At 41.2% G+C, this 14,104-nt stretch overlaps 1 protein-coding gene across 1 annotated transcript in view; it reads left to right on the forward strand.

The window, feature by feature from the left end:
- The first annotated feature begins 10,866 nt into the window (after positions 1-10,866).
- aggf1 (angiogenic factor with G patch and FHA domains 1) overlaps positions 10,867-14,104 on the forward strand; it is a 135,572-nt gene continuing 132,334 nt past the window's right edge. Inside the window, exon 1 of the mRNA XM_076284922.1 lies at positions 10,867-10,999. The gene's annotated coding sequence lies outside the window, so the exon portion shown is untranslated. The remainder of the gene's footprint in view (positions 11,000-14,104) is intronic.

The raw sequence follows: 14,104 nt of genomic DNA on the forward strand, positions 1-14,104 counted from the left end.
TATATTAATCAAGCTATGAATGACATAAACTATCCTCGCTGTAAAAGCCTTCAGAATATATAGATAAATAAATGTTACCTACATCTAGAGCATTTGATGTAGGTAAGTGCTACTGAAGTGTTTCAGAATGTGAGGAAAAACTAATTATAAGGAAACTGACTTTAAAAATATGTATTGGAATTTAAATCTGCAGACTTAAATCAAAAGTGTAGTAAAGCACCACTGCCTGTGGATGACACCAGGATGGATAGCTGCTTCTTTGGGCCTCACCCCATGAAGCATGAGTGTCCATTCAAGACCTGGGGAAACCGCCTCCGCTTGCACAGTCCAGAAGGCTGATGAGCTTGGTTTTGGTAGAGGAGGTGGCTGTTGCCTACCTCGCTACACAGGGCTTATCATGCGAATTAGTGATGCGCATCCGTGGTGATGCGCATCCGTGGTAATGCGCATAAATAAAATGCGCATTAGTCAGCGTTTCCAACACCTATTGATTCTAAGTATTTTGGGACACTTTGCCTATGTTGAGTGAAATGGACGCCCTCCTCTCTGCGGTCGGAATAGCCTAGGCCCTAGGCCTAATTCATTTCTTCATTTTGAAAATATTTTGTTTAATATCCAAGGGCGTAGGTTTGGTCTGAGCTTTGGTGGGGACACTACGCACTAACCCCCCCCCCCCCCCCCCGAAAAAACAAACAAACAAAAAACACTCAACTCTTTCACCAGCCACTATAGATATATAAACTGATTAAAATGTGCTACTGTCCAACTACTATCCATGATTTAAATGTGCTACTGTTCAACTTAATCTAACTACACTGTGTAGCCTACATAATCTGATTTTAATATGTAGGCTACAGATATGTAGGCTATATTTAACATTTATTTTCCATTTGGTCTGTTATGAAATCATGCCCATTTAAGCACAGCTCAGTTTTAAGAAACTTAAATACATGCATGCTTAGCATTTTGTAAAAATTAAGGCTACATTGACAAACTCTTAACCGTGAGCTGCCTGTATATTATTCTCTGATTCTAATATTTACAGATATCTGGTGATGTAAGCACAGCTCAGTTTTAAGAAATGCAGCCAAAAGACCATGTTGAATTTTGCTATAATTTATTTCAAAACCGGATTACTCTGGAACAGCTAACTATACACGGGAATGCATTACACCTTTGTGTTCGGTAAGGTCTGCTGTTTATTCTGATATATGGTTTGTCATGTGTTGCGTGAACTCCGTGAAGAGTGTGTAGGCCTACGATATTCCACCGAATGGATGTGGAGATGGGCGCAGAGAATAATTAAATCTCTTGAAGTTATTTTTCTCACGAACTGTTTATCACAGCAAACAGTAGCACCGTTTAAAAGCTGAGAAAACGTTCTTTCATGTGACACATATGTGATGAGTAGCCTACTTCTCGAGGAGTTCAACAGAGAAGAATGGGTGAATTTGGACGCACTTCATGCTTGTATAAGTAAAGCTGAAGCGCTGCATGCTGCAGCTCACTGGTAGGTAACTTCAAATCAGCGCGATTTACCCTTAGGCTACTGCACATTACAAGATCTGTACGAGATGATCCGCAGCACTGACGTGAGAAATGATTTAACTCTTTGTGTAGCGCATATGAGCGCTTTTCCCCCCATTTCAACCTGAATATTGGTGGGGACATTTCAGTCGTAATTTAACATTGGTGTGGACACGTCCTTCGGTCCCCACGCAAATCTACGCCCCTGTTATCGATTAGAAGGAAGGCGGAGAATGTTGCGCAATCGGGTGTTGGCAGCTTCCCATCGCCGGAGACCGCCATACACTTGGGAACGACCAAGGTCTCGGTAGTTTTTTTGTCAGATTTAGCACTTCACTGTAGAGCTTCATTTCTTTCATTTCACGCGGGCTCGGGCTTGCGCGGTAGGCTAAATGAGCGGTCAGGTGATGCGTTTCGGTTTGCTGCGAGAAAGATGCAGAAATGGATGCTTAGGAGGTGAAACAGAGGCTGGCCTCTTGTGACTGGCATTTTAGTTGCACCGGCAAAGAAAGCAAAGGCTGAGGTGTGGAAAAGTTTTGATCATGTGCATAATGAGAATAATGAGCCAGTGGTTATGTAAAATCCAAAGGATGCAACATTCTGTAGAACGACAGGGAATTCGTCGCTGATAAGGCATGTTGATCAAAGCTGTCAGTGCAGGATCACATCGTTTGATAGGCTACAGCAACAAAATCAAACCCTGCAAAGGTGAAACAAATGGTTACGGAGAAGAAGTGTGTCAGCTTTCGCTGTAAAGACATTAGGCCTTTTAATATCGTAAATGGCGAGGGGTTTGAAAAGCTGGCGCAAGAACTAATGTCGGGGCTGCGTATGGGAGGGTTCCCGCAAACTTCAGAATGCTGAGTCTTGGGCTATTTTATTTCTTTGTTCCAACTTCCAAGTGGCCTAAGCTACGTTAGTCATGAATAAATTATGTCAAATGTTACTCATTCTTGACAAAAGGCAAAAGAGCTGCGTGCGTGTGGACATAATAATAATGTCGGGCTGTAAACGGGTTCGGGCTTTTAAAAAGCCGTCAGTCTCGGGCTCGGTCAGGGCTCGGGCTGATTTCTGTGGGGCTCGGGTCTTGTCGGGCCTACATTTTAAGGCCCGATTATAGCTCTACTTCACTGACCAACAGTGGGTGGAGACCTTTAGATTCACAAGTCAGGGTTTGAAGAATTATGACGAATGATAGACCTGGCTGATGCCCCGAGTACTCGTTGTTGGAGCCTATCCCAACAAACAAGCCATGGCATCTATCTATCCATAAATTGCAGGAACGTCTGTCTGTCTTTCTGCGTGTCGTTGGTCCGTTCGATTTCAAACTTGGCAGGTGTCTTGCTACTGGCATGAGTAAGTGCAGTGCATAGTTGGACATTGTTTGGATAAGAAAAGCTAAATATATCGTTATATATCAGTAAAAGAAGCACACAGCACTGCGCACAGGACCAGAGAGAGGATAAGCAGAGATTTGGCAGCACTAAATCATGGTTAAAATGCAAGATGTTTCATTATCATCTCTGACCTCAACAATAAAGACTTCCTGTATGTTTGCTTGCATAAAATAAAATACTCAGATTTTGCAACAACACGCCAACAAACACGGGTATGTATGTGGCTAATTCAAAATTACATGAAAAGTATGTGCAATAAACTGACGCTTTGAATAGCCCAGGCTACATTGGACGTGAGACTTTGAATAAACAAACTACATTTCCGACTGCAAGGTCCCAAATTGAAACAAGCAATAGGCTTGTCCCGAATTTTAACGTTTCAGAAGACGTGCCACACAGCTAGACAACAAGTGGCAGACAGAGAAACGTCACTTATGCTACCAAACACTGCTTTTGAGTCACATCGTTGCAAATGTCAAACGATCACAAAATGGCTTGTCTTCACTATCAGGAAAGTTATGCAATAAGCTAGGCCTATAGCCTTAACTCAAAACATTTGTTATGCCCATCTGTAGAAATCACATGCAGTTGTGGTCAAAAATATACAGGCAACACTCAGGTGTGAGGAACCACTGCAGGTTTATTCACGATACCGGGAGCAGGTCACTAGCAGTAACAGTAACACTACTCAAAGTTCTCTAGGGCGAAGCCCCATTTTATACATGTTAATTACATTGGTAATACAAATCACATGAGTACAATGGTCTTTTCCAAAAATCCTCATACATGCAGAAATACAACAATACACTTCTTGGACATAGCATGTGATCCATGCGCCATACGCAAGTCATGTGGCTACTCCCAGGGGCGCCTGCAGGAATTAATGCTATGGTACGCACACCCATCACCCCCCCCCCCCCCCCCCGCAAAAAAAAAAATTAACTCGTGAACAATATTTGTCCGTTTTAGGTCTGTGCATTGGTCAGCAAAAAAGTAGCCTACATAGCATAACAACATCCACATGCAATAATACAACGACAATGTATACAATGACCTATTCATTTGGACAACTTGATACAGCCCTATACAGGCTAAAGTTACCTTTAGTTTTGTTCTAGCGTAACGTGACGTCTGGCTTTAGTGCAGTCTAACGTTCTGACAAGCACACCGATTGCCTACCTTGTTCTTGCCCATCTGGAATAACTCCTAGCTTTGCTGCCTACATCCTTTCTGTTTTCGTTGTTTAAACTTGTGATATCCATGATGAGTATTGAGTTAGTGAATTAGCTCAACATTGTGTGCTGATAACCATATATAGATAGCCGAGTTAAAGAAAACAACAAGTAGCCTATTGCGTGTCTGCGTGCGTATTCTCTCTCCTGCTCAAACAAAATGCGTGCACGTTAATTTTGATAACGTGTTCACTAACTTTACGTAATAGAAAATGGTAAATAGCCTGATGGCATGCAGCTAAAGGGATACTGTGCATATAGTTGGGAAGGTATGGTAGGCCAATTTGGTGTGAATACACACACACACAAGGGAAATTTTCTGTTGTTGAGTAGCTTGATGGTACGCACAGTGCGTACGGACGTACACCTGCAGGCGCGCCTGGCTACTCCAAGTAAGTAAATAATTGGTCAATACAATACACATACATCCTTCAGCATTCTCTTGCCATAGTCTAGTTCCTGTCGGGATATTCCTAATATTACTGCCTCAGGCAGAATACCCTTAACTCGTGACAAAGGGGGTCGCATGACCTTTATTAGAAAATCATTACATGGAGAGAGCAAATGACAGACAAAGCAAAGTTGATGCAGAGTATTGAATGTATAGAAAGCATACAGAATATAAAAAAATGTTAGTAATCCAAAATTTCTCCTTCACAGTCATGCCTAAATTCTGCTTACTGCACATTAATTATAGGCTAATATATTATGATATCAGTAGCCTATACATTATTGAATGCTTAGCTAGAATTATGTTTTTTCCTATCATCCTATTGTTAAAGCAGGCATACCTGCGGGCATGTAATCGGGATACAGGTTTTCTACAGGAATGGCATGTTTAAACGGGCACTGCACTAGTTGTATAAACTTGCGATGTGTGCCGATCGAGTTGTTGGCGAAAACTACTGTTGTCAGCAAAACAACTGTGCACTGATGTGTGTATTCAGTTTGTTTTATTCTACGGAAACAAGCAAGAGAACACATCAAGTTGCCTAATGTTATAGGGAAGCGCCAGAGATTGCTGAGATTCTCTGAAGGTTACGTCACACGATGCGAATAAACCGTTTCCATCAACTTTATTCGCATTATACCTTATGTGCATCGAAAGTTAATCCACCCCCCTCTAGCAAATCAAATATAGATGCGCATTAGGATTTTTGATGCGCATTTCACGTGTTTCCAACCGGGATTTCTTATTCGTACAGATTAAATGCGCATTAGGAAGTTGGATGGAAACACGCTAAATGGTAAACCTACCCCCTCTTCCCAAGAAGGCTTATGCCGGTGTTCCAGTTTAGATGGTGAGCAGTTTAACTGGTGATATTTGCATAAAATCAGTGAATATTCAACAAGATCCTGCCTACATCTTAATCTGCTCTGCCTCCGATAGTGCAGGTTTATATTAGGCTACATTTTCACGAAGTGTTTGCAAGTGAGACAATATAACGGATATAGCTGAAAACATCACCAGTGTATGTCTAATACATGTCCGTTTAAGCATTATCCACAAATATGACACATACTGAATGAATGGAAAAAAATAAAACTAGCAATCTAGCTGGGATTCGAACCACGCATGGACTAGAAAGTTGATTGGATTAGTTTCTACATCGTTTATACCACTACACTACGAGCCACTGAAATTGATACCAGATTTCTATGTATATATTGAACTGTTAGTCAAAGTTAACACAGGTTAACATAAGTGAGAAATATACGCCCATGTTAACTGGTGCCATCACAATTTAACATGGGCATATGCAAGCCTCAAAACAACAAAATAGGTTCATCTTTGCCTCACATACCAAAACCTAACTGATGTACAACAAACTGGCATGTCCCCTAACACTTTATTCCGTTTTGGGGGTTAATAATATGAAATACGCCAGTCATGTGCAAAAATTATCATAACTTAGTGTCATGTCTCGGTGAAGTTATGCAGTGAGCTGTCTAATGATTTGAAGTGAACACATGAAACTTATTTTCTCCGAGTTAAATATTATTTAATTGGTTGGTCCTAATTTGACGACACAAATCATCATGGTAGCATATATTACAAAACTTTGATGAGAGAGTTTGATGACAGATGTTGCTGTTTCAGATTCCCACGTAGCCTAAATTAGAAAATAGTTTAGCCTACTTACTGCTCGTTCAGCAGCCTGTTGCAAAACATTCACTTAGCCTAGATGTTTGCTATAATGAATATCTTGATCGATTGACAAATAAGCTGTCACAAGACAACATAGACCTACATTCATTTAATAGGAACACCATGATACAAAATAACCAGTGTTGCAATTGGTTAGCAGGGTGGACTATTGCTGCTAGCTTGCTATTTTAGTGAGCAGTTCGAGGCCTAAGTGATCTTCATAATTTTTGCTTTCTGCACAAAAAACGAGCAACGTCTGATGGGGTCATTTGTTACTGTTTGTGATGCAAAATTACTGAGGCAAAATTAATCTGCATTATTCAAGGCATGCATTCGCTGTGTTTGCTCATGTTATAGGCTATCACCAGTTAACATGGACATCAGGATAGCTAGTAAGCTAGCTAGTCTAATAGACTAATAACAAGTGTTGCTCTCTGTGGTGTAGTGGTGTAGTGGTGATAGTGCTTACTGCTTAGAACATTTTGCCTCAGTGAGACTCATGTTCGAAACCCAACAAAACCTTCGCTGATTTACTTTGACACATTTCCTGTTTGCACAACATTTTGTGTGGATGCTTAAGCAGACATGCATTATACATAGCGATTCCAGGATGTTTTCGACAAGATCTTGCTTCATATTCTGTCACGCAGGCTTGTGAAAATGTGAATCTCCAGCACTGGAATGGTGGAGGCAGAGCAAAGCGTTGTTAACAAGTAGGCAGGGTCTAGTTGAATATTCACGGATTTTATGCAAATATCACAAGTTAACCTGCTCACCATCTAAACTGGAACACTGGGCTCATGGGGATGTTTTCAGGCACGGGCTGTGCTGTTTACAATTTGAAGATAGGCAATTATGACTGCTTCACAAAAATTGTTTTCAGTTTGCTATCAGACGTTAGACTTCAGACATTTTTCTTGGTTTAAGCCCTGATCATGCCTGTGGCGAGCTCAACACCTCAGCACCACTACAGCATTAAAAAAGGACACTTCTAGCCTCTTCATAACATCCACTATCGGCTTATCTGCAGCCTCATTGCTTCTGCTCACAAATTTCTTTTGCAGATGTCTGTGCAATACAGAAGCCTGTTTTTCGGTAACTGATGAGTTCGCCTTTGTTCTTTTGTACAAGGTTAACAGCTACATCAAGCTGCATGTTGGTTGACTGTAGAAGCTTGCTAGTGATGTTAATTTTAGACAAAATGTCAAACCAGACAACACAACAAATCTGAAATTTAAATTAACCTATTTCTTCCACAAGGGAGTTGGCTTCAACAGCCAATACAGGGTCAGTCGCTTTATTTCTAACTTCTAGCAGGGCTTCCCTCACCCTCTCTGCCTGGTTGCGCAAAACTTCAATGCTTTTAATCTGGCTTTCCCAGTCCCAGTCCCAGTCTCACTCCAGGACTTGAGGGTGAGGTCAACAAACTTCCGTAAGATGGCCCACCTTAGAGTGGACCCAGCGAACAAATTGTACACCACCTCCACATTTCCAAAAACGGTCAGATTTAGGGTATGAGCACTGCAAGGCACATAAAAAGCTCTTGGATTAATAGCCTAGCCTGTACACCTTTGTGTTTTCCCTTGATATTAGCCCCCATTGTCATAGGACTGCCCCTGACGATCCTGAAAAGGCATGTTCAATTCTTCAAGCCTGTTAAGGATTAGATTGGACAAACCAAGGCCAGTGGATTCTGGAGCTATATAAATCCTAAAAAGTGCTCTTTTATTTCTGGTCTTTTGCCCAGAGGGACTGTGCGCACCACAACATACATTTGTTCACGGTGACTACATACAAGTGACAAAATAATGGAGGTAATGGTGGCAGAAATCAAGGACTGCAAATATTATTCAATTATTTTAGACTGTACACCTGATGCTAGTCACCGTGAACAAATGTATGTTGATTTGAAGTTTCGGTCTCGTGTGCGCGCTCTTGCTCGCTCGCTCTAGATTCCGGGAGATTTTATCTAATTTGCGGGCATCAGGGTTGAAATGAGTAGAACAGACAGGTGTTTGGAGGCTACATAACTTTCAATATTTATTGGATAGATAGATAGATAGATAGATACTTGATCCCCAAAGGGAAATTCAAGATAGGCTATTGCACATGAATTCAGCCTGTGTCATAGGTTTTTGTTGTGAGGCAGAAAGATCTAGCTTTTGCTGCTTGGAGGACTTTGCTCCGAGTCCTTCTTTGCTAGTGAAGTCTCCCGCATATTGATAACGGCTCCCTGATGCCCGCAAATTAGATAAAATCTCCCGGAATCTAGAGCGAGCGAGCAAGAGCGCGCACACGAGACCGAAACTTCAAAACAACATACATTTGTTCACGGTGACTAGCATCAGGTGTACAGTCTAAAATAATTGAATAATATTTGCAGTCCTTGATTTCTGCCACCATTACCTCCATTATTTTGTCACTGACACACTCAGCTCATTCTGGATAGCCTTACCCAGGTATGTGCAAGGGTGCAAGATTCCTCTCTGCCAAAGACTGATACTAATCAAACGGATGAGAACATCTCTCCAACATTTTTTTTCTGCCTCCAAAAGGGCCATTTCTGTTGCATCAATAGTCTTCTGCTTAGAAAGATAGAGGGCAAAGTCTTTCCACTTCACCATATTATTGCAATGATCTAACTATTTGCGTTACTGTTACAAAAAAAAAGATTTTGGATTTTTTGAGCAGCCAGTTGAAATGAGTAGAACAGACAGGTGTTTGGAGGCTACATAACTTTCAATATTTATTAGATAGATAGATAGATAGATAGATAGATACTTGATCCCCAAAGGGAAATTCAAGATAGGCTATTGCACATGAATTCAGCCTGTGTCATAGGTTTTTGTTGTGAGGCAGAAAGATCTAGCTTTTGCTGCTTGGAGGACTTTGCTCCGAGTCCTTCTTTGCTAGTGAAGTCTCCCGCATATTGATAACGGCTCCCTGATGCCCGCAAATTAGATAAAATCTCCCGGAATCTAGAGCGAGCGAGCAAGAGCGCGCACACGAGACCGAAACTTCAAATCGTGTGTGCATCTGAGTGTAGCGCGCACACGACGGGAATGGAGAGAGAGAGGGGTAGTGCGTGTGTGTCTGTTCAAGACAGAGAGCATCCTGATTGGCCTGTTTCAGTTCAGTTCAGTAGGAACAGGAGCGTCATGGCAGAGGCAGAGTGTCCCCCAAAAAGGAACATTTAAGACCCATGTCACATCAGACTACACGAAAGTGTACCCTTGTCTCATAAGAGTTCAAAATAACGATAGTCTTGCATGCTGCACTGTGACTTTAGCATTGCCCAACATGGCGGGTTAAATGTTTGCAAAACATGTTGAGGTGAGTTTAACAAGTGTCATTTCATGTGCATATTATTCAGGACTAGCCTACCAGATGTTCATTAAATGCACAAAGAAGTATTCCTAGGTTAATGATTGATATGAATCATACAGTATGAAGGCTACCACAATTTCTAATAGGCCTTATTTGGTGTGCTGAGTAGAGACAATTAATTAACAAACACAGGCTATTCATCACTATTTCAGTATCTAAGAAGGCTAAAGTTATTTATTTATTTATTTATTTATTGGGGGGATACCTCCCTGAAATAGCTTTTTGCAGGTTGGGATGTCTGCAACAGATGTCGACAAAGTCTTCGCTCCTGGACATAATGTACACATTACATGCACGTTCTTGCCTTGATGAATTTGAAGTAGTGCTTATATCTCCACCTTGAAAAGGCCAACTTTTCGGATTGCTCCTGACCTCTAGACTGGCGGGCCATCTGAGCAAATTAATTTGCCGCCGCTAGGGTGCGTCTAGATTTCTAGGCTACCTGACCTCTGCTGTTTCGTCGAATCTCTATTTTAGCGGTTGCGTGTGTGTGGCACGTGTGCTGGCAAGTGTGTAAAAACACTGGCTCTGATTGGCTATCATGAAACATGACTCTGCCTTAGCCAATCATAATCGCTTACATCGTAACCCACCTCCTCACTAGCTGTGAGTCAGGGTGCGTTCGGATTACAGTTTATTGAATCAATGCATTGGTAACGCACAGCATTTAACGTCCAGTAACGTTAACGGCGTTGTAACGATGGGAAAAGTAATTAGTTAGATTAGCCTACCCCGTTTAGTGAAAAAATAACGTCGTTACACGCCGTTCTTTTTAAACGGCGTTATTCCAAACACTGCAATCACGATGTCCCTCTGTTGACAGTTTTGTTGAGAATAATTTGCAAACCACATAAATTTTCTTTGAATAAATTAGCTAGCTTTGCTTGATTTCCCCCCATTAACTATTGTCTATTTAGTGGTAGTGAAAGCTTCATCCATCTGATGTTTTGGGGAAGGTGAAGTGTCACTAATTGGCACTGGTCCGCTTCTTACCATCAGTCCTGATCAGTCCTTTCTGAGTCGGACAGGAATGCTGACCATTCAACTGGGTCAATCGGTTCTGACTATTGCTATTAAATCAATTATCATTATCGTTATCGCGGAAATATTAAATCTGATACAGGACTCGTATTTTGACATATTTTAACTCGACCGGAAGTCAAGACAGCAAGTTTGTTGCTCACGGAACGCTGATACTCGTTTCAGACGGCGGGTTTTTATGTTGACAAGGAAAAGAGACTGTGAAAGCGTCTATGCTTTCAATGAGACGTTGGTTGCCGCAACTTCCTGCATTTAGAAACGAACAAGTAAGTTTGCTTACTCAAGTCAGTTTCGCGCAAATATTTTAGAGCGTCATAATTACTCAAGTGCCCGTTTTCTATGCTCATCATGAAAACGTCAACGTATGTGTACACAGTGTTGCTTGACCAGCACAAATGAAGCATATCAAATACATTTGCAGGTTCACGTCATTCGGCAAGTATTCTGCTTAAATTGCCTAGCCGTCACTCACATGGACATGATTACGTTTAACCAGAGAATGTCGGGCTCTGGTTTAACTTAGCCAAGGGGTTAGGTCATTGGTTAGATCAGAGCCCGTCTACGGAGAGCCTCCCCACTCTCTATTAATCCCATACAAACCGAATTTGGCTGCAGTTCACCAGAGTTCACCTAGATGGCGATCGCGGGCGAGTCCAAAATACATGGGGTCCTCTGGAGCTACATGGCTACATTTATTGTTTTCACCTATTTAACAACTGAAACCCTCAGATTTTATTTAATTTTTCGCAAAATGGATATGAATTATCAATCAAAAGTGAAATAATCCGGGAGTCATGTCCTTTCGTTTTCTTACAGGTTGGGTCGTTGTTGCCCATAACACGCTAGCATTGATGCTATGCTATGCTATGATCATGCTAATGAATGACGTCATTTGAAAGGCTTTTTAGAACAATTAAGTGACTTTAAAAAATATAATACTCAACCAAGTGTATTGTCTTTGCCTCCCCTTTCGAATACAATATTCAAATTACTTGAAAAAAAATTATATCCCGAGAAAAGTGGATTTTGAGGGGTACAGCTCCATAGACCTCCATTCATTCTGGACTCGCCCACGAGCGCCCCTAGATGCAGTACCACACCGGAAGTGTTCTGAGAGTGAAGGTTCTCCCCTTATTAGACATTCTCTGGTTAGATCTTTCAACGTCATTTGACACAGGAAATGCGAGATACCGAAACTGACCATAGATATTCTGGTGCGATCAGTGAATTCATAGACTGTATAGAGCATCACAGTCCCGCCCACAGCCGATGCCGGAAGTAAAAATTCAATGCAATTTCTCCATTGACAATTGCGGTATAAGCCATAAAAACTTAACTGCACGTGGTAGACTTAAAACCAGCTAGGCTGTACTAAGTGATTGTATATGCTCATATAGGCCAAAAGTTCATGGGGCACTAACCTTGTTTTGAGATAAATGTCTTTTAATCGCGATCTCTTGGATAAGTAGCCCACAATCCTGAACAATCCCACAATCCCACAGTGATGCCTCTGATTGGTGGAAAGGCCGTTATGGTCATAGATTGAAACTTTCTCAACGAAAATTATTGACAAAGATGGCGGAGTCTTTTACTGCCTATGGCGAAAATCTTAATGTGATTAAAAACTTTCTTGACGAATATTGGTACTTGTATCAACAAGGATTGTGGTTTATACATCACACAAACTTAGTCAGGGCCAATACACTATCAAATAGACCACTGTAAATGTTAGTTTAAACACTCAAACTTTTCAGGTAGCCGACATTTCCGACATTGTATGTCATTACATAATGCAGCTAACATTAGCCTACATGCTGCAACACAGGTATGAAATATATTATGTTTTAGTGAGTGTCCAAAGGGGTGAAAGCCACTTTAAATTGGGTCACATTATTGACTGTTGGGTGCGAGAGTCAGCTTGTGGGTTTTGTAAGGGCCAGCATGAGGGACAAGACCTGCAAAGTTGTGGTGAGGTAAGCAGGGATATTGGTAACGTGCTGCTAGATAACATTAGCTAGGCTACTGTAGCCTTCATACTGTATGATTCATATCAATCATTAACCTAGGAATACTTTTTTGTGCATTTAATGAAAATTTTGTGTAATAATTCATGGCAAATTAATAAACTGAATATGGTGGTCCAAGAGCAGACCATGCACCGGTCCATGCATCAGTCCGACTGAGCAGTACAGCATAGGATGACAGTCAGGTAAAAAGCACTGCACCATGTTGCTAACGTTAACGTTAACCGCTTTCACACACACACACACGATATAAAATACACGATGATAAATATAAAATTCAATATCATAACACTATTATTTACACGATTACTCGTGAAATAACTTCTATTAACTGCACATTCACTATATAAAAATCACTGTTTGGAGGAAAGGGTTCGCGTGCTGTCGCAGGTGTTCAAATGTTCAAATGGCAATATTCGCGCGGTTTCATCCTTGCTTATATTATTCAGTGAGGCGTGGTGGTTTATGGGATGAGTAGTTCCTTCGCTCGGAAATGAAAATATGTACACAGTCTTGTACCTTTGACTTTTTTTGGATTTTCTCTTCGTTTTTTCACTCGAAATAATATGTTGTATGCTTATGAGTTAGGCTAACCAGCTACGGCATAAGACGTGCTGTAGAACTCTTTAGATACGGATTTTTCCAAAACATCAATGGGACAAATGAATGGGAATCTTACTTCCGGCACCTAACCCCATTTTGGCTGTGGGCGGGACTGTGTAGCTCTATAGGGAGGGAAAGTAATCTCATCGCCATCTAGTGGTTGCGTTCCTAGAGTTTAGCGGAGTGGATGGGATTTTTTTTTTTGAAAAAATATATCTCGGTGCACATTGGGATCTTAATTTAATGCCTTCCATATGTTAGGCACTGGGGTCACCTCTATTGCTTCAAGTGGTCATACCTTATTTTTAGGATCAGTTGAATTGTTTGAATACAGTCACGTACACTGACTGTACATATTGTATTATATCGTTAGCCGTTTTAGCAAAGATTTTAGATTACTGTCTGATTTTAGCTGCCTCACTAGTACTATTCAAATAGCCGCCTCACTATCCAAACGATTTTTTCTGCCTCCAGTGATGTCACGCCCACCCGAATGTTTATGTTTTCACTGCCGTTGCGAAGGGGTCTATAGAACTATGGAGTAAACGGGCGTTTCTACAGGTTAATCCGAAGTAACGTTAGCCACACCATCATTTACAGTCCAACTCGTTTCAAATGGTTTAACTTCACTTCATTTTAATGCACTTCAGTCATTGGAAGAGAAGGTGGTGTTTACATTTTTGCTTTGCGTAGATGGCAGCAAACATAACCTAGACAGGTCGACAACCTCGGAGAGAGGGTGCT

Source organism: Alosa pseudoharengus, unplaced genomic scaffold (assembly GCF_046254945.1).
Source record: "Alosa pseudoharengus isolate Yale_2024_CS ecotype anadromous, Long Island Sound unplaced genomic scaffold, YU_APseudo_1.1 YU_APseudo_1.1_scf_14, whole genome shotgun sequence".
In the NCBI taxonomy this organism is placed as follows: Eukaryota; Metazoa; Chordata; class Actinopteri; order Clupeiformes; family Clupeidae; genus Alosa; species Alosa pseudoharengus.